Source organism: Mus caroli, unplaced genomic scaffold (assembly GCF_978045245.1).
Source record: "Mus caroli unplaced genomic scaffold, Mus_caroli_1 scaffold_7, whole genome shotgun sequence".
NCBI lineage: Eukaryota > Metazoa > Chordata > Mammalia > Rodentia > Muridae > Mus > Mus caroli.
Genome location: NW_028227262.1, coordinates 115,100,285 through 115,126,983, shown reverse-complemented (window position 1 = coordinate 115,126,983; position 26,699 = coordinate 115,100,285). Strand labels below are relative to the sequence as shown.

General features: G+C 42.8%; 1 protein-coding gene across 1 annotated transcript in view; it reads left to right on the top strand.

The window, feature by feature from the left end:
• Positions 1 to 17,071: 17,071 nt before the first annotated feature.
• Bpgm (bisphosphoglycerate mutase) overlaps positions 17,072 to 26,699 on the top strand; it is a 29,413-nt gene continuing 19,785 nt past the window's right edge. Inside the window, exon 1 of the mRNA XM_021164846.3 lies at positions 17,072 to 17,249. The gene's annotated coding sequence lies outside the window, so the exon portion shown is untranslated. The remainder of the gene's footprint in view (positions 17,250 to 26,699) is intronic.

Genomic DNA, 26,699 nt, shown 5'->3' with positions numbered 1-26,699 from the left:
CACTTCAAATGTCTCTGTATTAAGTTATATAATAGGTAAAAAATACTGTAAGATGAAAACAAGCAGTGGCTTGCCTTTGGAGGTCCAGGAGTAAGTCCTCTTTCTCTCGAGATAGAAATGTGATAAGCATATAAATACACACTTATATCCATTTGCCAAAATAATTAAGACTTGTATTTAAGACTTGTATATTTCAATGTATGTAAACTTTAGCCTACAAATCATAAAGTTAATAGTTGGAGTACTTGAGGGCTGAGTGACACAGCTGAAACAAGAATGGCAGGACACCCGCCACAACTGAAGCTGAATAATCAGTGACTAAGGTTCATTGTATCATCTTATTTATGACTGAAAATTTTCGCACACACACACATACACACACACACACAGACACACAGACACTCATATACAGACACACACAGAGATACACACACAGATATACACACGCACATACACAGACACACACAGAGACACAGACACACACACAAACACAAAGACACACACAGACAAGCAAGAATGATCAAAAGGCTTTCAGAGATCTGAAAATAGGTCCACATGGCTGGAGCAGAGTCTCTTGCACTCTTTGATCTCATAGGAATTTTCCAAGATTACAGTGAGCTGAAAACACCAAATCTCTTAGTCACATCTCATTCTGGAGCATGGATGGTTACAATGACTAACTAACAGAAATAAATAATTGTGGTTGGAAAAACAGATTTCTTTCAAATGTTCAAATGTGAACATAAACCAAGCATTGTTTCTTGAGTTACCTGGCTGCAGCATGGGCCATGTAGCTACCATGGAATATGGACACATCTCAGGGTACAGGTTCAAACCAGTATAATCCCCTTTTCTTCCCTTGGGAAAGCTCTTGAAGTTGCAGTAACTAAACTACACTATTCCCAATCAACAATTAATGAAAAAATGATAAGTGACTTATAGTTATTTTTCTGGAAAATTGTAAGAAGCATGCTTGATGAATCACCTTATTCATCACTAATGTCAATACTGTAGATCATTAGATGAGACTATAATAAATTCCCTTCATCTTAACACAATGAATGAAGGAGAGAGAGAGAGAGAGAGAGAGAGAGAGAGAGAGAGAACAATTGAAACTCCCTGTAGACTGAAAAAGAACTAAAGATTTTTTTCCAGGAAAGAACTTAAAAATCTCTGTAGTTTTTCAAATGAGAAGACTAACTCCAAGAGAAATGAAATGTTTTCTTCAGGGTAACAGTGGGTTAGACCACGGGTCATATTTTCTGATTTCTTCAGCCTGAAGTAGACTAGACTACAATGTGTATGAATCTGAAATGCATCTATCTTGAGTAACTCCATGAAACTTTTTTTTTTAAGGAAACTTTAACTTGGGTAATTTACAGTAACTGTACAAATATGCCACTATCCAGAGGGTTTCCGCACACTACTAGAAATACTCTTTTGGGTCCATAGATCTTACAATTTAGGAGCTAAATAACATTTTCAAAATATTTTTAAAAATAGGAAATAGAGCACACACGCCATTTGCTTATGTAGGATTACATTTTGAGCTAAATCCCTTTGTTTTTCTTCCAGTTTCTCTGTTTGCTCTCCTATTTGTGTACTAAGACATGCTTTACATCTCGGCTCTTCAAGCTGTCAGTTATACTCTCTCCGTGAATCTGAAGTCAGTTTCATAACAGCTACAATCAGCACATTGAAGAATGAAGCTTTACATTAGAGAATACTAGGGATGCTGAGAAAGGAGGGAACAGAAAGTAACATATCACTTGGTTTCAAGGGCTCTCCTTCCACCACCTGGGTTCTTGGGATCAAGGTCTTCAGGAAACGACAAGCTTATTAAGAGTAAAGGACTTCATTGGGTGAGGTCCCACTTGCCAAACGATGGCATTGATTCCCAGGTAAATGAAGTCCTAAGTCCTGTTCAGAAAGTCCTTTCCTACACCTCTATCTCGTAGGGAACAGCCTGTTATCTTCTGATGGCTTTAGCATTTCAGGCGTCAAATTGAGGTCTTTGTTTCACTTGCAGTTAGCTTTTGTGCAGGATGGCAAATTTGGGTCTACTTTCACCCTTCTGTAGGGAAACATCCTGCTATGTAGTACCATTGATAGAAGATTCTGTCTTTCCAGCCCTTTGTGCATTTGGCTCATTTGTTAAATATCTGGATGTTATGCTAATGTTTTGTACATGTGTTTGGTCTTCTATTTTGTTCCACTGATCTACATTTCTGGCTTTGCACCAATAATATACTGTTCTATAATTAAAGCTCTATAATATACCTGGAAATCTGGAATGAAAGTTTCTCCAATAGTGTTCTTTTTTTTTTTTTTTTTTTTTGCTCAGGATTGCTTTGGCTACCCCGAGTCTTTACTGGTTCCATATGACTAGTTTTGTTGTTTTTTGTTTTCTATTTTTTTGGTGAAGACTGTTGTGAGTGTTTTGGTTGGGGTTACATTGTCTCTGTAAACTTGCTTTTGGTAAGACGGAAATCTTCACAATATTAATTTTACCAATTCATGAACAGTGGGAGATCTTTCCATCACTGTCATTTCTAGGAGACAATCTCACAGCAGACTTCCTGGTTCTCTGGCTCTTACGCTAACTTAGCCCACTCTCCTCTGAAGTTCCTTGAGTCCTAGGTGCAGAAGTTATGCTATAGATGTATCTGCTGGAGCTGTGATCCCTGTGGCCAGGTGATCTCTGCATTTTGATTGGTTGTGGTTTACTGTAATGATCTCTGATTGCTACAAGTTTCCTTGATGTGGGGTGAGAACCACACTTACCTGTGGGCATAAGGATAAGTTTTACAATGTGGTTAGGAATTATTCTGTTCTAGTAAAGTGACAGTAGTAACTTCTTCTCTATGATCCATGATCTCACTAGACCCAGGGAGTTGCTAGTAGTAGATATGACGTCCCTCTTGTTGCAAAATATTGTTAAGGGTCATGCAATTTGACAACTTTTAGAAAAAAAAATTAAAACAACGCACCTCCAAACCTTGGACTGCAGTTTTAAATTTACTATTCTGATGTCACACAGTGAAAATAATAGAATGTTGGGTATTCCAAAGTCTCCTGTCTCCAGGTCACATTGTGTTTACTCCATATAGATCACTGAGTTAAGCCAATAAAAATTGTTCAAGTATGTGACACTGCATGCCAAACAAAGGAAGATGCTCTATGAATTTTCTTCTTTTCCTTCCACAAAACTGATGACAACATAGTTGTGATGGTTTGTATATGCTTGGCCCAGGGATGACACTATTAGGAGGTGTGGCCTTGTTGGAGTAGGTGTGTCACTGTAGGCATGGTCTTAAGTCACCCTAGGGTCTTACCTCACCCTAGCTGCCTGGAAGCCAGTATCTGCTAGCAGCCTTCAGATAAAGATGTAGAATTCTCAGCTCTTCCTGCACCATGCCTGCCTGGATGCTGCCATGCTCTTTGATGATAATGGACTGAACCTCTGAACCTGTAAGTCAGCCCCAACTCAATGTTGTCTTTATAAGAGTTGCCTTGGTCATGGTGTCTGTTCACAGCAGTAAAACCCTAACTAAGACAATAACCTTGTTTGTTGAAAGTAGCATATATCATAATCATTTTGTGTGTGTCTATATTATGGCTCAACCTAACCTCGGTTCCCAAGAAAACATATTATCCAAAAGTAAACAAGAAACACAGTTTAAGCTCGAGATCTAGAAAGCTGATTTATATATCACAATCAGGGCATCGAAGGCAGCGATATAAGTATTGAAGATGTGACACAAAAGGAATACTTTCCCCCATGACCACTTGAGAGCAGACCAGCCTTGTCCTTCCAAGGCAAGGAAAGCCCTTGGATTCTCCAACCTGAGACTTTAGAATACCCTAGCTAAGTCATTCTTCTCCCACAGTGTGTTGAAATGCACCTCCCTGAGCGGGCTCAGCAGAGTAGCGTCTGCTTTGCTTGTTCACAGAGGAAAAAGTGAGCTAGTCATAAACTTGAAAGCATACACAGAGACTGAAATACATGGAGTCCAGCATTAGGAAGCAAATTAAGAACTTGGGGTATTAATTTTATTTTCTTTATACATTTTAAAACATGAGCTAGGGATATAGCACAGAGCTTGCCTAGTGTGAATGATCCCCAGTACCACATAAAGCCAGGCATGGTGCTTCCTGTAACCCTGACCCTCAGGAGGTAAAAGTTAGAAGGATCAGAAGTTCAAGGTCATCTTCAGTTGCCTAACTTTGAGGCCAGCTAGTCAAAAGCAAAACTAATTATTCCCCTTTTAAAGATGTGTGTGTGTGTGTGTGTGTGTGTGTGTGTGTGTGTGTGTGTGTGTTTGCAGACCCCAGAAGAGAGTGTCTGAACCTCTAGAACTGAAGTCACAGGCAGTTGTGAGCTGCCTAACATGGGGACTGGGAACTGGAGTCAGGTCCTCTAGAAGAGCAGCCAGCATGCTAACTGCTGAGCCATCTCACTCCCCCCAACTGTGACTAAGGTTCTAGCACATAGTTATAAATATCTCCCTTATTCTCAGGGTAGCAGCATGAGTGGACAGTACGGAGTACATCACTTCTGTCTCGTTGCTGTGATGCCAAGATGCCGAGACAATCAGTAAGTAACTCAGTGAGAACTACGCAGGTACTTGTATTGCAGGTACTTGTATCAGGATCTAAATCACCACCCAGATCTCAAGACATCATGTACAGGAAAGACCTTTTGTCTTGGGTTCTTTCTTTCCTCTGTCCTTTGTTTCCTTTCCTTCCCTTCCCCCTTAGCTCCCCTCTTTCATCTGCTCCTTCCCAATGATGCAATATTTTGCCCATATTTGCAAGTAAAATGATCTGGCATTAACTCAGCATTCAGCTAAGAAACACGATACTGTCAATACCTCTAAAGCCCAGAGACTGTATTTTATGGCCAACCTGTAACCACTCTCCTTGGACTTAATAGTCACCGGTCTTTCTTTCTTGTCACCGACACATCTGTATGAATAGATAGTGCTTTAGAGCTGGAGTTCATGTTAGTGGAACCTCTGCATTCTTTTTTTTAATTAAAAATTATTTATCTGGCAATTATCCACGTGGATGCGCAGATAGGTAGCCCGTCCCCTGAATCAGAGCACTCCGTCTCAGGACCTGCCATGCTTTCTTCACGTTTCTTACTGATGAGTATCTGCATTGTCTTCAGTTTTTGTGCTGCTAAAGCTGTATATGACTCCACCTGCACATAAGCAAAGAGTTTCTCCAAGATGTTCACATCACATGGCGTGAAATGGCTAACTCACAGAATGTATATACCTACAGCTTTACTAACACAAATTCGAGTCCAGATCTCCTTTCATATCTTGGTTTCTAAGCAGTCTGATTAGCAAAGGAATAAGCATTCTTTGAAGAAACATTTGATTATAGGGCCAGAAAAAAGAACACATATTGTGATGCCAAAAAAAAAAAAAGATCCAAGAAGGAAAAAACAAACAAAAGCACATGCCAATTTGGAGGAGCATGGCAAATGAAAAATGAGAATGTCAAAACATTCGGTCATAAACCATAAAATATAATAAATACCCAAACCTAGAAAAACCAGCAATGAAATATTGAATTATAATCAATAAAATAGAGTAATTTTCTATGGGTTATCTGATAAAAAAAAATTGATTAAAAAAAGTAATGGGCGTGGCCCGGGATGAAGCCAGTGAAGTGTTTGCTGTGATGCTGGATGACAAGGGAGGAGGAGAAACAAAGCTCACATTGTGTTAATGTAATTGTGACTATGTTTGCCAATTATGAAGAGAAAAACACTGCTTTCAAAGGAAAGAAACTGGGCAAAACCACTGCATCCTACTGACTAGAGAGGAGTACAATGACATCAGCATCACAAGCTGTGCTGTGACAGAGCGACAGAGCATGGACAAAATACCACTCCATAGCACTCGCAGCGAACATGCCTAGCTCCACTGACAAAAACATCAGACTTAAACCTGAGAGACAGCTGTCTGACAAATAGTGTACACAGTTCATGTATATCAAGATTGTGTGTGTGTGTGTGTGTGTGTGTGTGTGTGGGGTGACAAGAGGAACCAGTACAGACTGTAGGGGACCAAGAACAACAAACCAACGAAATGCCAATGAGATGCCTGATAAGGTCATGGAACACAAAGGAGCCTCAGTGGGAAGTCAGCAGGAAAACTTAGGTAAGGTCTCAGTGGGTGCTGAGTTCCTGGCTCTGGTATGGTTCTGTAAGATGTTAAGTTAGGAGAAGTTAGATGAGGAACACATGTAAGTTCTCTCATATTATGGCTATTTTCTGAGCAAATAAATTAAGTTCAAACCCCCCCATTGTTGTTGTTTTGTTTTTTTTTTCCTACTCCAAAGCTATAAAATGACTTCAAAGTCATGAGGGTAGTGATCAGAACACCAGCTTTACTCCTGATAGGACTGTCGGATTACGTAGCTCAAGGATGAGCACCGATAAGCAGCAGCTGCTTCTGCTTCTCCTCCTCCTCCTCCTCTTCTTCCTCCTCCTCCTCCTCCTCCTTCCCTTCCTCCTCTTCTCTGTCTTCTCCATATTATTTTTCTTATCCTTCTTTCTCCTTCTCCTTTTTCTTCTTTTCTTTCCTTTGTGGGATTGTTTGTTTGTTTGTTTGCGTTTGTTTTTTGAGACAAGATTTCTCTATATAGCCTTGGCTATCCTGGAACTAGCTCTGTAAACCAGGCTGGCCTTGAACTCACAGAGATCTGTCTGCCTCTGCCTCCTGACCAGCTTCCAAATACCACCCGGATCTTAGTGCACACAGCAGAGGAGGTGCACACCTGCAGGGGAGGAGCAGTACTGATAACACCCTTCATGAACACTCATTTCCAAAGGAGAGGCTAGACCGGATACACTTCGGCTTGCTCTTACTTTCCTAGGCATAGAGACAGAATGTGTTTAATTAAGTTACACTAATAGACTTCTTTCTATACAAAAGGAACCAGCAAGCACTGACCCTTACTTATAAAATCATTTGAGCCGGAGGAGTTTTCTCTCTTTATATTATTATGTTTTTAGGGACGATTTTATGCTATGGACTTGATTCCTTTATTGACGATAGAACTATTTATATCTCCTTCTTGAGTCAGTTTCAGTAAATCACTGTCAATTTGGCTCTCATTTAAGAAGAAAAAAAGGAAGAGAAAGAAGAAAAAGATGAACAGCAGGAACTGGTGAATGTTTGAGGCTCCAAGAGAAAGGGCACAGAAGGAGATACAGAAAGGAAGCCCAGATGGCGGCGACTTTTAATTCTAAAATAAATGCTGGCGAGGAGATACAAAGATTGATGCAAAGAAAAGGAGGTGGGGGAGAATTGCAGGTCAAGAAATACAACAAAAAGAAGTCTTGCCAGGAAAGAGAGTAGCCATCATTCTAAAAGCCTTTAACCAGTATCTGAAGGATCCTTGAGGGGTTCAATGAAGCCTGAGACCCCTGAGATTTAACACAGAACTGCAGACATGTCTGTTGTCTGGCAAAAATATGGCTGCCGCTAAATAATAAAATTCTGGAAAAGGCATCCTACAAGGAAGCAAACAATGCATAAGAAAGGACGCGTATCATTTAAATCGTTACATTGTACAGTGACTGCTGTAGCTGGGTGGAGAGTACATGGCTCTGAGGAGACTAGAAGACAGGCAGGGATGAAACAAAGAGAGTATAATCCCAGCACATAGGAGTCTGAGGCAGGAAGATTGCCATGAGGTCCAGGCAGCCTGGCCTACACTGAGACCTCGTAATCAAAGGAAAGGGAAAAGTAGGCAGACAAAAGAGAAAGAATAAAATGATAAAGGGGAGGATGACAAAGACTTCTGATTGTCCTGTACATGTTTGTGTTGCAGGTGTGGTGTATGTATGTGTTTGTTCATTTGTGAGCATGCTGATGGAGGCCAGAAATCTGGTGTTTCACTTGGTTTCTCTCTCTCATCATCCTCATCACCACCATCACCATCACCACCATCACCACCACCATCATCACCACCACCATCACCAGGTCTCTCACCATACCTGGAGCTCATTGGCTCAGCAAGGCTCTCTACTGTTGGATTCCAGAGATCTGTCTCACATAGTTCCCTAGCCCCGAGCTTACAGACACACATCACCACCCTTGGCCTTTGCATGGGTGTTGGAAATCCAAATTCTGGTTCTCAGCATGTACAGGAAGCACTTTACTGAGCTAGCCACCTTCCAAGGCCTTATATTTTATTTTAATGACAAAATCCCCAACCAATGCACACTGATGATATAAAAGGGACTTACTGTGTACCTAGATCCTCTGTTTGGCTTTGCCCATCATTTTAGGAGAAAATACTGATGGGTGTATCTTAAGCACCAGAAGGACTGACCAGGGTAGCTTTACATTTCAAAAATTGAAACCATGAATGAATACCCACTGCACTGGGGGGTAGGAATGTTATTTCTATTAATGGTAGAAAAGGTGTCCCTAAAATCAAGCTCTTCAATCTCAGGTCATGAGACAATGACATCACTTCTACCCAATGCCTACAACATGTCTTGCCAATGAAAATGGCCAGTTACTGTGTTTGTTATGAATGCAAGGAAGACCGAATCTAGTCTCCACCATACCTTACTGTCAAAAAAAGGTAACCTAACTCACAGACTTTCTAATTGAAAAGTTATGAAGCATAACAGAATATTAGGATGTGATAAATTTGAGTTTTGCATAATATTCTCTAGTCTTAGAAATATTACATAACTTTAAGATAATCAAAATGATAATTACGGATTACTCCAGCAAGTGGGTGAAGATACACATTTCAGTGGTTGGGGAGACAGCCCCATAGGTAAAGCAGCCGCCACAGCATAAGCTTGGGGATCTGAATTCAGTTCCCAGCAACCACACAGAGCTGGGTGTGGTGACAGACATCTGTAACCCTAGTACTCAGGCCTGGAACCAGGCGGCACCTGAGAGCAGGCCAATTCACCAGGGTAGCAGAAATAGTGAGCTCCGGGTTCTGTGAGAGACCCTGGCTGAAAAGATAAATTAAAAGATGGAGAAGTAATCGAGGAAGACATCTAGATGTCAACCTCTGCCTTATGCATGCATGCCTACACAGCAAGTGCAATCCCCACTATCACACACACACACACACACACACGCGCGCACACACACATGCACACATGCCCAAGTGTGTGACATCTTCCCAATAGAGGAAAAAAAAAACGGTATGTGCAAAGTACAGAGATATGATTATGTATCTAGGTAAGAAAAAGGGTGCTTGGCAGGGAAGGGAAGATAGCGGGATAACAGTTGCATTCTAAGGCAAGGACACCAGAAGTGACAGCTGCATTTGCTGCATTTTATGACACAGCAAATAGAACTCTGGTGGGCAGTGGATACAATTACTCTTCGGGCATCCCCAGGAGAGAGAGGGAATTAGCAAACATTTGATACCTATTATGTAGCAAATTCTGTAGATTTTTCTATTTTAACTTACCAACACACCAACGCTAGATATTATTCCTGCTTCACAAAAGAATCCTGAAGATTAGAGAGGTTAACCTAACTTGTTCTCAATCAGGCAAAGGCAAATATTTGTCCACATCTGCCTGTTCCTCCAAAGCCAGAGGTCACTAAAAGTTTTTGAAGATGTAAATTAGCCGTTTTCAGTACACAGTGGTAAAGTTTAACACAACATGAAGCCATCACAATAAGCCAACTTAGGAAGACTTCTGTTACCTATACTGTTCCTTAATGCCTGCGTGTGTGTTTTATCTCTGCATCTCTGCCTTTTGCTAGTTTTATATAAATGGAATGATAACATATATTGCCTCAAAGGCTCTTTATGGCACACAAGTAGTTTGAGGCCAGCCTGGTCTACAAAGTGAGTTCCAGGACAGCCGCCGGGGCTATACAGAGAAACCCTGTCTCGAAAAAACCAACACCCCCCTCAGTCCCCCCCCAAAGGAAATGCAAGCAGCAGTAAACATGATGTCCTATTTGTTTTTAAGAGGACTCAGAAACTCCGTATCTTATTTTATAAGCAACCAAAGGAACGAGTGTCTCTACTCATTTAATGTGCACATCTTAAACAGAAAACATGGTTCTCAAGAGCACGACAAGAGCATTTCTAGTCCCGCCAGGTCTGTTAAACCTTTAAAAACAGAAAGATGACAGATAACAAATTAAATGAAAGATTTCCCTTTGGTTAACTGATTGTAAGTTATAAGGAGGATTCGTAGAATGTCGGGGGCACTTCCTTGTGCATTAGCTGAGAGTGATTTACGTAGAGACGAGTAGGTAGTGACTTAATTTCTTCAAAACTTCAGAGACACTTGGTGCAGTTGACTAGTGATTTGCTGTGCTGACTGAATTCAGTAGGGTCCTCTACATTTCTGAAGGAGAAAGGTGAATTTAGAACGCATGCACATGGGAAGCATTTGCTGCAGTAGTTTGTTAGAATGCTCTATTCTTGCTGTGCTTAATACAATGAGTTTGGGGTAGAAAGCACAGGGCCTTTCCTACAAGCCCTGAACAGATTTCTCCATAGGAAAAAAATCCTCCAGATATTGCTACACTGGCCTTTGTATACTTGCTCAGTGTTCCAACACTCTTTTTAAGCAAACAAGTTAGGCCAGTGGCACCGTGGTTCCTTGCTTCAGCTGTCAGAGTGAACGTGGATCCCAACAGCCTGAGGTTTAGAACACTACCACCTTTCCTAGGGCCTTCTGGCTTTGGAGAGCTTTCCTTTGTTCCCACTTCAGAAGCAGCACGGGTCTCAAAGTAACTTTCTCCTTGCATTTACATGCTGTGGTTGCCAACACGTGTATCTTGTATCTGACACTTTACAGAGTGGGAGAATGGTAGGCATGCTCACCCAGAATAAAGAGATCAAACCTGGGATGTCAGTTTTGCTTGAGGTGACAAGCCTGGTGTTATGTACTCTTACTTTCTCTCCCTTAGCAACTTACTAACAAAACCTACTTCCCAGATTGATTTTGTAAGGACCTGGTGAGGGTGCAGCTGGAAGCTTGTGTTTTGACTGCCTCATGCTGGAATCACTGATCTGTAGGTAAAACAGGTTCTCCTCAGAATACAGTGACAGCACCTGGGGGTGGGGGTGGGGGTGGGGGTGGGGGTGGGGGTGGGGGTGGGGGTGGGGGTGGGGGTGGGGGTGGGGTGGGGGTGGGGGTGGGGGTGGGGGTGGGGGTGGGGGCGTAAAACAGAAATAGCTCTCTGATCCAGTAGAGAAACTGTTTTAGAATAGTGCGACCTGGTACTGCAAATAACCTCCCAAATGCTTACACCCAAAGAAACAATATTTTATGTTAAAGTTATTTTTTTAATTAAAAAATTTTAAAACTTATTTCATGCATCTAAGTGTTCTGCCTGCATGCATGTCTGTGTCTGGTGCCCATGGAGGCCAAAAAAGCACATCAGATCCCCTGGAGTTAGAATTATGAAAAGCCTCTGTTTGGCTTTGCCCATCATTTCAGGAGAAAATACTGATGGGTGTATCTTAAGCACCAGAGGGACTGACCACAGTAGCTTTACATTTCAAAAACTGAAACCATGAAAAGCCGTGAGTTCCTATGTGGGGGCCGGGAATTGATCCCGGGTCCCTTTTGAGAACATGTGTTCTTAAATGCTCAGCCATCTCTCCAGCCCCTAAAAGAACTCGTTTAAGTTCAAGATGACTTTATCATAGACATTTGTTGCCCCTTGTGATTTTTTTTAAATGATATTCTACATGTGTCTTTAAAATGTTTATCTCACTGGGAAAATTTCAAGCCTCCAAGGCTTACATTTTCTTACCTGACTGACATCTACTGGCACGGCCCTTATTTTGACTCCATAATCACGTGCCTTCCTCTCCGAACATAGCCCCAAAACCTTATCTTCCAGGACCAGGCATTTACTGTCCTGGAAGGCCTCCAAGTGACACACTGCACTTATTTTTCTTAGAAGAAGGTGAGAAAATCAACCTTGTTGATTTGGCAATATATGTAAGAAATTGTACTGGGTCATTTACACTGGGACACTTTTAAAAAAACATTGATTTCTATTTTATGAATGTTTGCCTGCATGTTTGTGTACTGGGTAGCTGGTGCCTTCAGAGGTTCAAAGGGTGTCAGATTCCCCCTGGAACTGGAACTACAGCTGGTTGTGAGCTGCCTCGTGGTGCAGGGAACTCTACCAGAGTCTTCTTCGAGAGCCTTAACCACCGAGCCATCTCTCCAGTCCCCACATTGAGAATTTTTAAAGCTAGAATTTATTGAGTTTTTGCCATGCAGAGAAGATATTCTTTAAATAACATAATTTTGTGAGGTGGTTACAATTAATATGCCTCATTATATAATGAAATGAGAGATGTTAGACAGGCTGTCTCAGACAATAGAATAACAGTCCTAACGGGAAACCAGGCAGACTGGTTCTAGTGGAGTGCACACCAGGCAGAGTACACACACTACACGGCTGTACACCTTTGAATCTGCCGTCACTGCTCTTCTCTAGTGATCACTACCCGTTCCGGGTAACATACCTGCATTTGCCACTCATCCGGAGACAGGACTCTCTTATTCTAGGCTCTAAGCTTTTCTACGCAAATGGTCCCTTCGCTCACACATGCTTCTCTTTTTCTCAGCTGCAAAAGGAGGGAGCTGAAGGGGCAGAACTGGAGGTCAGGATGTATACAAAGCAAACCACCACCTCGATGAGAAACACACACACACACACACATGTTTCCATTCATACATGTGAGCTAAAGAAGTGACTGTCCTAGAAGTACGAGAGAAACTGGTCACCAAAGGCTTGTGAGGAGACGTAGGGGGTGGAAGGATTAAGAAACTGCTACCAAAATAGTTAAGACAGGATTAGTTCTCGTGTTTTACAGCATGGTAAGGTGACTGTACATGTTATACATTTAATAATGGAGCAGACTGAAGGAGTCCAAAAGACCCTAGTACAAAGAAATGACGTTTAGAAGGGCAGAAACGTTAATTACCGTTCTATCATGATACACTATATATATATATATATATATATATGTGTGTGTGTGTGTGTATATATATATATACATACATACATATACACATATATACATATATATCAAATTATTACCTGCTCATTATACATATACAATTAAGTAAATGGGAAAAGGTAAATATTAAAAAATAAATACAAAAGCTGGGTGTAATGCTTGCCAGTAATCCTGTAACTTTGGAGGCTAAGACAGAAGGATTTTGAGTTCAAGATCAGTTTGGGTTATATAGCAAATATTGACTCAAATAAAAAAAAACAAATAGAAATAAACAGAATTATTTCCTTTTTTCAGTTTTCTTTGCAGGTAACATTATGAGCACACATATACCACTTAGATGCAAATACATGGGCAATGGGTAACCACAGGAGAAAGGAAGGTCTATATGTGGAACAATGGGAAGTCACTCCTCTAAGCTGGTGGAAGGCAAGGAGGATAACTTGTGCCATATTCACAAAGGTTTCCTACTAGTACCAGCCTGGTTCCCTGGAAGAGTTAAAGGAAGTTCAGGGGGACTTCCCAGGAGGCTGCTGAGAAACTGGAGGCAGCATGTGATGGCAGACTAGGCTTGGGTACCGACTGTATATAGGAATGTACACACTCTTTAGTTTCAGGAAAGAGGAATCCTCACTCAGGTCAGTGGTGAAGGACAGACGTGGGCTTATTGCACTAGGTTAACTTGACTTTGAAAATGAAAGGAACTGGGGGAGACTACCAGCAGCAAACAGCCAGCTCATGATGCTGTGCCCTGATACTAAGATAAACAGACAGTCCTGTACATGGGATATGGACTAACTCTGTAATTTACTGGAGAAAGACAATGGTTCTGCTAAACTAGGTAAAGGTAGAACCATCTAAGTCAGTGGTAATGTTTTTATGCTTTGTGGACCAACTCAGCCCTGTTTGGAAAAGGCCATGGCCTCTGTACACATCGATGTGAAATTATTTTCACCAGTTAAGTATGCTACCATTAGATGTATTTTATTCAGGTTATTAATGGAACAATTCTCAAGGAACAACATGGGCAGATACTGACTTTTCAATATATGCAGACAATAAAGACAAAGACAATAAGGTTAAAATAATTTATTGTTTCATTTATTTGACTGAAAATGGGACTACATCAAAATTTGAAGTAATGAACCCAAAGAAACTTGTTTTCATAATACCTATATTATACCAGAATGGAATTCCTCATTTAAAAAATTTTAAATATTCATTCTTGTTATCTTTCCCTTTTTCTTTTCTTTTTGAGACAGGTGTCACTATATAGTCCTAGCATTCCTGGAAATCCTTATGAAGACCAGGCTGGCCTTGAACTCACAGAAATCTGCCTGCCTCTGCCTCCTGAGTGCTGGGATTAAAGGCATGGATCACCGTGTCTGGGTTTCTTATTGTTTTTTTAGTTATGTGTACAGATGTGTACATACAAGTGCAGGTGGCATGGAGTCCAGGAGAGGGCGCTTGACCTCCTGGAGCTGGAGCTATAGACATTGTGAGACATCAAATGTGGGTGCTAGGAACTGAACTCAGATCCTCTGCTAGGGGTACCATAGTATCATAACTGCTGGGTCATCTCTTCAGCCTTAGAATTAAATTCCTCATAGCTGGAATACATTGCTTGTGGGAGGTGGAGGCAGTTGGAAGAAGAGACGCTTTCCCCAGAACTATAAATTAGCAGCCTTGGGTTTTTGTCTCAACCCCCTATTGTTTGTGCAAGGAACCAGGTAGGGTTCTTTCTAAGGCCCAGTGAAGTAAGGCAGCAGCCTAATGTTTTTGAAGGTCATCTTTGCCTCAAATGGGTTTATGATAATCTTTGTGAGCACAAGTTCACTCTTTCAACCTTCTCAAGGCAAACAGCTCACAGACAGATCGGAACATGGGGTCCAGGATATGATATTGCTATCTAGATAAACATAAGAACAATCTTGCCATGCAACAGTGACTCCTGCCTTTGCTAACTTCGGTGAATACCTGTGTCGTAAAGACCAGGCTTGCTCCCAACACTCGCTTTCAAGTCCTACCTAAGAGCATCGCAGGTAAAGATGGTTTTGTTTGTTTGTTTGTTTGTTTGTTTTTCCGAGACAGGGTTTCTCTGTATAGTCCTGGCTGTCCTGGAACTCACTTTGTAGACCAGGCTGGCCTCGAACTCAGAAATCTGCCTGCCTCTGCCTCCCGAGTGCTGGGATTAAAGGCGTGCGCCACCACGCCCGGCTGATGTTTTTTTTTTAAATAACAATATACACACTAATGATCCTGGTGAATAATTCTAAAAGACAAGTATTGTTAAAGTTGTATATGCCAAGCTAGTTTTATTGAGTATTCCTAACAAGGTCAAACAAAGTAAATCAAGTGAGCAGGCACCCTCAGGTTCAGAGTACCCCCAAATGTCAAATGCTGTATGACTGTTAGGACTGGTTTTGAATGGCTGCCGTTACCCTTCCTGAGGAGAAAGCTTTGATACTACAGGGCAGCAGAAATGTTTTCTGGTCCATCTGCCCTCATGAAGAAAAGGAAGAACAGGTTGGCAGGTGTGTAAGATTAGGCAGATTCCTTCTCCAGCTGTTCTGACCTGAACTCTAGTGAAACCTTGTGCAACTTACTACGATCACTAGAGGTGGCCAATCACCTACTGGGAGTTGCCAGGCTTGGTATGTGTTCTCCTAAAAATGAATGTCTGTCGACATCACACTTTTTGGCCACGGTGGTGGTGGTGGTGGTGTGTGATGTGGTGTGTGGTGTGTGGTGGTGGTGGTGTGTGGTGTGGTGGTGGTGTGTGGTGGTGGTGTGTGGTGTGTGGTGTGTGGTGTGTGGTGTGTGGTGTGTGGTGGTGGTGTGTGATGTGTGGTGTGTGGTGGGGGTGTTTCCCTGAACCTGTAATATGGTTCTGGAGATTCCCAACTATGCAACCTCTTTGCTTCCATGACATTCCCTCCCTTCCCCTTAGTAACTTACACTTTTAGGATCAAGGTCTGCCTTCACCCTACACCTGCTTCCTTTCAGGGACTCCACTGGCTAAGACAAGTAGCCACACCTGAGCCATCCAGGAGGTAGAGTTCAACTCTGCTAAGCCACCATCACTACAGCCGACAGAACTCACTGTCCCTGAGAGATGCTCTCTGAGAAAGGGGCAGCTGCAACTATCATGAGCTAAAATGGATAAATGGGACATACAGCTTGCTACAAGCAGGCCATCGTGACACCAGTTCATGGTGCGTCAAGATTTTCATCGTAAATAACTGATCTGAGCACCCATTAGCTGGTTACAAACTTACTGGACTTGTTTATAGGATTAACTAGGTGAGTTCAGAAGACACTAAGTGGAACAGCTTTCAGAAATCAAGAAGGGGGATTTTCCCGTCTGCTCAGGCACACATAACATTTCTTATCTTTCTCATTCACGTTTTGACACACGTTTCAGACCTTGTGTGGTAGTTCAAGCCTGCTTAGTAGCTTCCAGCTCTGGTACCAGACCCGAGTGACAAGCTGGCATTTTCATAGGTTTAATTTCAGAAACTGGTTTCCCAAGTGGACCATTTTCTCCTTTTCTAACCTCATTCGCCAGATCTTGTACTTTTAGGATATCCTATTATTCGTTTCTCTTCTCTTCATAATGTTAGGAGAAAGTAAGAATGAGCGACTATCTGTAAATAGGACACTTTAAAGGTTTTCATTTTAATCTCTGTTTTCGACGCACAGGCGTGCCAAACAAGCTTCCGTGAGGATCTACGGGGTTCAGCCTAGGTAGGACCTGAAAATTTTCGTTAACTAGAAGAAATATCCCTTCGTCTGCCGGCCCGCTTTTCACAGCAGGTGTGTTTCAATTTCGAGAACTTCAAACAGTTCTCTGGACTGCAAAACTAGCAGCCCCCAAATATTGCCCTGGCGACGCTCAGGGGTTTGGGTCTCTACGGCTAAAGCCCGCCTGCCTATGTCCGAAACTACCATCTTATTGGTCTTTCCGTGCGTCTGTTTCCTCATTAAACCAATCATAGCTTCCCTTCTTACCCCAGGGAGTTGAGAAACCGGAAAGAACCTCCGGCTGGTCGCTGGCCAGAGGGCGGGGCCGTGAATGAGTGACAACTCTGTCTTCCAATACCCAGCGCCATCGGTTCTGACCATTTTGGCTTCTAGGCTACAAAAGAGCGTTGATGCCGGCTGTAGCAATGAATCCTCACTGGCGTTTGCAGCACGGTGTTACTGAGGACTGGCTGCTACTGGTGGTTTCCTTGCAGGTGAGTGGCTTCGTTGTAATTGTTACAGTTGTGAGGATTTCTTTTCTTTCATGAGTGGCTTGCTGTTCTATTGTGAGAAGGCCGGTTGCTATCCTGCCCGGCTTTAGTATCTGGTGGGAACCTGATAACCTGATGCCCGTTTTAAGCTAGATCCTCGCGGGTACCCTAGGTCTCAGCTGCCCCTTGCTCAGAGAGCATCTCTCAGGGACAGTGAGTTCTGTCGGCTGGAGTGATGGTGTGTGAACCCAGAGCTGTAGTGATGGTGGCTTAGCAAAGTTGAACTCTACCGCCTGGATGGCTCAGGTGTGGCTACTTGTCTTAGCCAGTGGATTCCCTGGAAGGAAGCAGGTGTAGGGCGAAGGCAGACCTTGATCCTAAAAGTGTAAGTTAAGGGGGAAAATATCATGGAAGGCAAAGAGGTTGTTGCATATTCAGGAATCTCAGGAACCATATTCCGGGTTCAGGGGAACACTACCCCCTCCCCAGCACAGACGCGTGCACGCGCACGCGCGACCACCACTATCATGGCCAAAAAGTGTCATTTCTTTTTGTGCTAAGGGGTAGGAGCAAGTATTTCACTACAGTAAGTCAAAAGAAATGCAAAATTGTAATGAAGTTTATTAGACTTTGCAGGATGGAACCCTCTCCCCCCCCCCCCCCCCAAATTAGGAAGGGTTTAAAGCCTGTGAATGGGGGAAATGGTTCTAGAATATTAACTAACAGAATTCCGACGCCTTCGGGAGGAAATAAAAAGTAAATGGTTACATTTCAGCAGCAGGTACAAAAGTTTCTATAATAAAAGAAGTCGTGTTAGTTCGTCTGTAAAACTTAATTTTCACATTATTTAAAAAGAGTTGTTTATTTTATGTATATAAGTACATTGTAGCTGTATTCAGGCACACCAGAAGAGGGCATCTGATCACTTTACAGATGGTTGTGAGCCACAGTGTGGTTGCTGGGGATTGAACTCAGGACCGTCAGTGTTTCTAACCTCTGAGCCATCTCTCCAGCCCAATTTTCACATTTTTTTCAAGACTGTTTTATGTGTATGAATTTTTTGCCTGAATGTATGTATGTGTACTCTGTGTACGCCTAGTGTCCATGCCCCCCCCCCCCGGAACTGGAGCAGATGTCTATGAGCCCCCCTGCAGGTGCTAGGAAGGGAGCCCAGTTCCTCTGTAAGAGTAGCCAGCGCTCCTAACCACTGAGCCATCTCTCCAGCCCAGTTTCCACATCGTTTAAAAAGGCAGAAGTTACATTTCCAAGGTCCATACCTTTATTAAAGGCTACGTAAAATTAAAGATAATTAGACAATTTTTCACTATCATGTCTACAAGGAAAATCTCACTGTATTGACCTCTGTATGAAGTCTATAGCAAAAGTGTCTGGCTTCAAGGACATATTCTTTTGTGCCCATATTTAAACTGAACCAAACTAACCAGATCGTTGTAAAAAAATATTTTTTTAAAGGAGAGTATAGAAATCTAATATAGCCCCCCAAAATTGTCATCTTTAATCTCATTACTCAGAGGCAACTGTTAGTGTTTGGCTATTTTGTGTTCTCTTCCTCTTCACCTTTTATGGTTTGTGAGATTAATAGGGTTGTTTCACTTTATGAAGTGGTTGGTACATCTAACTTCATAATCCATGCATCTAACTCTGCATGCCTAGAGAACAGAGGACAACATGCTTGCACTGGTGGCTTCTCGGTTGTTCTTGGAATTGAAGCCAAGCGTGAGGCGATGTTTGGAGAAAGAGAGCGAAGGGATTGACATCTGGGCGTGGTGCCATGCTCCTGTAATCCCAGGATTTAGGAGATTGAGGCTAGAGGATTGCTGCAAGACCGTGGCCAGCCTGGGCCACATGGCAAGAGCCTGGATCCAAAGATATCAATAGCAAAACCCTTCCATTTAGAAAGACATGGCAATAAACTACTTTATAGAATGTGAATGTAACATCGACCTCTTTACTAATGCGTTTGGACTGCACACTCTAATAGTACTTGGTGTACTTCTAGGACTGCATAATTCATTCCGCCTTCCCCTTCTCGCACATTTGATTGCTGTTTGCTCTCTTCTGCTTAAGTCTCCTGTTTAACCTTTCCCTTCATGTTACTTTATTCCTCGATTTCATGTCTAGCCATACCATCAGCTCAGTAGAATTACTTTGACAGGCCTGTGGTCTGTACCAGTCTGCATGAGTGAACTAAAGCCCAGTCCTTCTGCCTCTCTGTTTGCTAGAGTACCTCACCACAATTCATTTTATATTTCCTAAGGGAGTAATGCTTTTGTTATAACTTAGTGTTCAAAGAGTTGAATGTATTCATTATCCAACCGTGAGTCAGCTGCTAAACAGTGCTCCAGCGCAGGCTTTTGTGAGCTTTTGGGATTTGATGGGCACAGTTTGTATTGACAAGCCTACCACCCTAGGGCAGTAACTGGGGAGAGGAAAGGAAGACTCTTGAGTGGGCGTTGCCGACACTGCTGATTGTAAGCAGGCTGTAGCAAGTACCTCGGCTCAGGCAAAGTCAAATCTCACCACTACACACGTGTAACTCTTTCATGTAAAGAGGGCTCTACCTGCTGTAATTTGCTGCCTTTGTAACCCTGTGTGTGTGTGTGTGTGTGTGTGTGTGTGTGTGTGTGTGTGAGAGAGAGAGAGAGAGAGAGAGAGAGAGAGAGAGAGAGAGAGAGAGAGAGATATGTAAGGGTAAAGGATGATGGTTTTAGTGAGAGATGCCTGTGAGTGGCAGAGTCTGCTGCAGAGGTGTTCTTAGCACTTCACACACAAGTGGGAAAGTTACCACATCCACTTTTAGGGAAGTAATAGTGGGATCTCAAGTGCTGCCAGGACTCAGTTTATGTTTAAACAGCCTGAGTCTGGGGAAGGTGTGTCTTGTTAAGATACTTGAAACCCTAAGGAATTAAATGCTGGGTTTCATTTGCCTCTTCCCTTTGTAATTGATGAGAGGCATCAGTAGTCTTTCTCCTTGTCCTCAAATACAGCCAGCTCATCTCATCTTCCGTAAGGCTAGCTGCCTCGTGCAGTGGGAAGTAATGGTTACTGAGAACTGTACAGTGAGGGTCTGTACCAAGGAAAATCTCAGAGTACTCTGAGGTGGGTTTTAAATGTTTAATCCTGAAGAGTAAGTTCTGGATTGGAGAGATTCTGGCCCCAAGTCCCTTATTTGATATTACTTGAAATATTATGGTTATTTTGAAAATGGGAGGAAGTAGAAGTTTGGGCTTCTCTTTACCCTGTGACTTCTCTGTCTCTTCCCGAGTCGTGATACTGTCTCTTCCCGATACGAGAGTCTTTACTTAACTTTCCAAACGCTGAGGGAGGGAGGGAGGGAGGAAGCAAAGTCCCATCGCTGTTAATTTGTAAACAGATGGAGGAAATAACATGCAAATGTGGGCCATGCTGCGGACCCATGGGCACTCGGTTGGTTTTATGTGCCTGTCACTCAACCTGTCAGCTCTTTCTGTTTCTGCTTTGTCAAAAGAATCGAAGTTTGAAGCACAGCTTCATGGTGGCATTTATAGGGAAAAAAAAAATCTTTGGTGTCATAATCTAGATGGAATTTCAACATATAGAATATATGGAATATAGAGATGAAATTTCAAGATATAATGAAAGGTCTTCGTTGTAACAGGCGAAAGGGCTTTGAATCACCTGATTTTTTTTTTTTTTTTTCCTGTACTGCTAAGACAACTGGTTAGGTCCTGCTCCTGAGCAAATCTACATTCATGTTTAGTGTACTGCAACTGATTTACAAAGAGGGTATGTCAAACGAGAGCGCACGTTTGTGGGAGGCTAACAAGTGAATCATTTCCCCATAGTTCTCCCCCACCCTCCCCAACCCCCACTCAAACCTGTTCCTAAATACTGAATTAAGCACAGACTGGGTACTCTGACTTCAGTGTGCTCAATGCTGACTTATGTGAGGAATAAAACAACTGTGAGTGGGATTCCATTCCCCAGGGCACTTTGCTGTTCTGGCCAAGGGTACAAACTGGTGGTTTTGCTTGTTTGTTTTGTTTTGTTTTGTTTTGTTTCATTTCCTTGAGACAAGGTCTCACTTCTAAGCTGGCTATTTTATAATGTTGGGAGCACATCCATGTATGGGGTCTAGCTAGGCAGGGATTTGCACACCAGAGCCTTCTGGATATATATATATATATTCCACAAGATATAAATGGATGTTTTTTTTTATTTTAAATTGTTGAAATTAGCCTACTGATAACAATATATCATGTGAAAATGATATGAGATTCTAATTTTGATGCCACCATCAAATTATATCACATTTACTCATGTGTTGCGTACAGATACTTGCAGCTACAGAGACAAAATTAGACGACTGTACATATTATGACAGAGATCATATAGTCTGCAAAGCTAAAAAAAATTGACTGCTTGGATTTTTACAGGGAATATTGCCAGCATCTTAAACTACAGTTTCTTTCTCACTTATTTTTTTTCCTTTCCAGCAGCTGTCTTCTTGGCCCAGGTTGTCATTGTATGTCACTAGGGTTTCCTGCAAACCCCCCCACAGCTAATATTTAGACTTCTCTGTGAGCATGAATGCTTCCTGGCCCTCAAATGTGTGCCATTAAACCTCTAATGATGTCTCAGTGTTTACACAAGAGTCGGCATTCTTTGGCACAAGGTCCTCCTTGAGCCTCTATTCAGTTTTATCTTTCTAGCCTTGTCTCCACCTACTTCCTGATTATACCCTATGACAGAGTGACCATGTAATTTTCCAAATGGGACACTTAGGTGTGAAAGGGGCCTTAGTCATAATTATGTTGGGGAAGGAAAAAAGCATAAAGCAATAGTGTTTTAGGCAAATCAGAGGGAATAGGCAGCTACTTCTAGTTCTCGCCATTTTGAATGGGCCTCCTGTTCTCTCTGCACCTGTCCCTGATTGTTACCTTAGGCCAGAAGTCCATTTCTCTTCTAATCAACCTAAATTTAAATATCTTTCCAAATCCACCCTCTGTAATGCTGTGTCCATGAAGGGAGAGATGCTTTCTCTTTCCTCTTCCTCTTTTTTTTTTTTAAGAATAAAGAACCTCTGCCAGTGTGACTTACTTTCCCTTGTTACTGACACAGTAGCAAGTGCACACAGCCAGCCTTCCTCACTGCCGCTCTGAAGGCACAGTCCACGCTGGAGCCTGTTTTCCTCACAGGCTGACCATTGTGCCCTGCCCAAGTGGCATTGCTGCACGTTTGGAAAAGTGAATCAATCGACTGTGCTGGGAAGGCTGGTGAGGGTTTGGCTTGCAGAATGTGAATCATTCCCTTTAATGTGTTGAAAGGAGTGAGAAAAAACAAATGAGGTTTCGAGGGAGGTTTGAGGCCAGAGCCTGGGGTTCCAGTGTGGCAGTGCAGCAGAGTGGTTCAGGGCATGGGTGTTCAGTTGGGGACAACTGAGACTGAATTGTACTTCTGCCACTTACAACCTGTGCTAATTTAAGCAAGTTGCTCCTTTCAGTTCTGCATCTGTAAAGTGGGCACAATGGGAGGTACCCCATGCACTCTGAATAAACTGCTGTGGTTAAGACCACCACCACCACCACCACCACAGATAGCTGGGGTGGGATCCAAGACCAGAGTGTAAAAGAAGGAAAGCTGGAGGAAATGCAGGACTGAACTCCTAGTGGATCCTCCCCTGAGGAAATGGTTGGCTTGAGAAGAGTCTGAGCAGCAGACTGGGGTGCCCTGAGAGAAGATGGTCTCCACATAGGCGTGAGTAATCATGGTCTATTGAGAAATCACTTCAGTAGAGTAGGCAAGGCACACGTTTGTAGATACCTTCATAGTCAGAGGATGAAGAAAACAATGTTTAGGACTAGGGGATGGCACAGTCCTGTGCAAATGTGAAAACCTGAGCTTGGATTCCCAGCATATCCATCCATCCATCTGTCTGTCCATCCATCCATCCAAGCTAGGCTTGGTGGTGCATGCCTATTATCCTAGCACTGGAGAGGCTGAGGCAGGGGGATCCCTGAGGCTTCCTGGACAGCTAGTCTTGTTCAATCTGTAAGATCCAGGTTTAATATGGAGTCACGTCTCATGATGAGGATGATGATGTAAAAAGCAATAGAGGAAAACACTTGGAAAACACCTCTGACCTGTGTACACACACACATATGTACACACATAAAGCATGCACACATGTGTTGTAGGATATTTGATTACACTGTGAACTTTGAGATTGTGTTATTTACTAGAAAGAAAGAAACAAACAAACCCAAAACCCAACTGTTTCTAGTTGTGGTGTGGCTCAGGCCTTAGCACACACCTTTAATCCCTCTGGGTGGAATACAGACAAGCCCTTAGTACACACGTTTAATCCCAAACCATAAAGGTAAGGTGTGCTTGTAGAAGGAAACACTCTAGTTTGGAAGTGAGTTCTAACTGAGTGGCAGACAAAGTGATGGATTAGAGGAAGATTTGACAGAATGAGTCAGAGCTAGGATCTGCCCAACTTCCACAAGAGAGAGGAAGTGGAAGCTGCTTAAGAGAGCAGTGCAGAGAGAGAGGGAGAGGGGAAGGAGGCAGGTTGAAGAGAGAACAAGCTAGACACATTAAGACAGAACGAGCCAGAGAATGAGAAGGAGCCAGAAGATCAGAACAGATGGCTAGAATTAGTTTGAGGCCAAGCAGAGGCTGAGAGAGAAAAGCCATATTGAATCAATCAGCTTGGAGCAGAGCTTAAGCCAGAACAGCTGAGTTGAATCAGCCTGCCAGAGTTCAGAAGTAGAAAGGGCAAGCTTATTCAGCAAGACTCAGAGGCTGAAAACATTCTAGGCCTAGATAAGACTGTACGAAGTCTAGAAGCTTCCAGGACAAGGACTCAGTTAGCAGACTGAGGCAGTAAGCCTCAAAGAGAACAATTGCTGCAGGAAAATAAAAATTACATCACACCTATGTCATACACACAGCTACCCATAGATTACAATAAGGAAATGTCTGGAAAGAAGGGAAAACAGTGGAGAGAAAGGAAAGGCGAGACGAGACGAGCTAGAGTCGGGGAGAACTATGTTGATTTAGAAAACTTTTCTTCAGGCAGACCATACTCTTAAAAGAAGCTGCAGCTGGAGAGATGGCTAAGCAATTAAGAGCTCTGGCTGCTCTTCCAGAGGACCTGGGATCAGTTCCCAGCATCCACATGGCAGCCCACAGCTGTGTCTAACTCCAGACCTGGGGATCTGACGCCCTCTTCTGGTCTCTGTGGGCACCAAGGCATACTGCATGTGGTGCAGAGGCAGACATTCAGGCAGAACACGTTAAATAAACTCATTAAATAAACAATGAAAGGAAGAAACTCTAGGAAATAATAATCCAATTAACCTATGCAGACTTTTTTGATCGTAAACTACTGATTGAAAAATCAGTGCCTAACTTTGGTGTCAGTAACTTGCTGAGAGATTAAAAACAGCAGCCACAAGAACCAGCTGCAGGCTGGTGGCTTTTCCCAAACAAAATGAAGTGAAAATGAAGCCTGAGGTTTTAAGGGAATGGATTCGAATTTGGGAGGGAAGGAACATGGTCTTAGTTACAAAAGTAGCTTTTCCATAGGCTGCAATGCCTGCTTGGCCTGACGAGGCTCATCTGCAGCAGTGACAAGCTAAGCTTCCCTCCGTATTCCTGCGTTTCAGTACACTTTCTGAAATGGCTGTGTAGACACATATACACACACACCGCCTTGTGCTGAGGAAGAAAGGACACAGGTTATAGAAAAGCTCCATCTCTTCCTAAGAGTTGCCTCCAATACTCACACAGCCCTCAGAAGTCAGCACTCTTGCCCTGCCTGTCGTCCAGTGGTCTCTCCTACACACATCAGTTTGAGTTTGCAGCCCCAGCTTTGAACTTGTCAAACTGACCAGCGTCTCATATCTGTTGCTAAACATTTGACAGGCCAGCTTCAACAGATGCTAAGAGGGGTCTTAAAGCTAACAAACTCAACAGTGCCTTTGCACATGTTCGCCAGCTGGTTAGATAGGAAATGAATTGTACCAAATAAGAGAATAGGAAGTTTCTTTTATCTGAGATGGATGCTCTAGTTTAGTACTGTGTCCTGTGTTCACCTCCTGTATGTCTGAAGGAAAAAGTGTATTTGCATAGGTTTGGGGCTGTAGTACTGTTCAGTGTATTTTCAGTAAAAAGAAAATCAGAATTTTTTTTTTTCAAAAACATGGAAGCAAGTTGTAGCAGATTAAGACACTGGGAAGCTTGGTGGTAGGTGTCTGAGTATTGGATCTTGGTGGTAGGTGTCTGAGTACTAGATCTTGGTGGTAGGTATCTGAGTACTGGATCTTGGTGGTAGGTGTCTGAGTACTGAGGCTTGGTGGTAGGTGTCTGAGTACTGGATCTTGGTGGTAGGTGTCTGAGTACTGGATCTTGGTGGTAGGTGTCTGAGTACTGAGGCTTGGTGGTAGGTGTCTGAGTACTGAGGCTTGGTGGTAGATGGCTGAGTACTGCTAATGCCATCGATACTTGTTTGGTTCCCTTGATTTATAACCAAGACTGAGAAGTGTTTTTGCTTATAGAATTTGTCCCCATGCCTATCTTCGTTTCCTCTTCAATGATGTGATAAAATGCTTAGATAAAAGCAAATTGAAGGAGAAAGGGTTTATTTAGCTCAGGATTCCAAATTACAGTTCATCACTTGAAGCAAATCAAGGCAGCAGGAATGTGAAGCAGCAGCCACTTCACATCCACAGTCAAGGGCAGAGAGCAGCGAGGCAATGCATCTGACCGGTGTGTGTTCTCCGTTTTCATATAGTCCTGGGTCTCAGGCAGGGAGTGCCCCCGCTGCACCACCACCCCCAATACACACACAGCTGCTGAGTCTTCCTAACCTCAGTTACACAGTCAAGGTCATCCCACAGGCATGCTCATCTCCTAAGTGACTCTGAATGTCAAGTTAACAGCTAATGCTAAGAAGATGCTGGTCTTCATTTGAAGGAAAATTTCTTCTCTGTTTAGCCTGGAGGCTTCTTACTTGGCATGCCAAATTAAAGGCTGAAGTAGAGGAACAGTTGATAGCATGCTTCTCATTTCTTACCCACAAAACAAAACACATGATTTGCAAGATTGCATATGGTTTTCAGTGGGCTTACAGCATCTCTTACTTGGCTGATAGAGACTTTTGAAAACAAGAACATAAAAATACCTTTCTTGGGGCTGGAGAGATGGTTCAGCAATTACGAGCCCCGGCTGCTCTTCCAGAGGACCTGGTTTCTATTCTTAGCACCAACATAGTGACTACCAACTGTCTGTAGCTCTAGGGATCTGTCACTTTCTTCTGGGCTTTAGTGGTACCAGCCAGAGCCATACACGCTGGGAAACATCCATACACAGCAAAAGGTCTAACTCTGTTCCATCCACATCCACATGAACTCATTGGCTGGTCTTTCCCAAGTGAAGCTGGGCCTT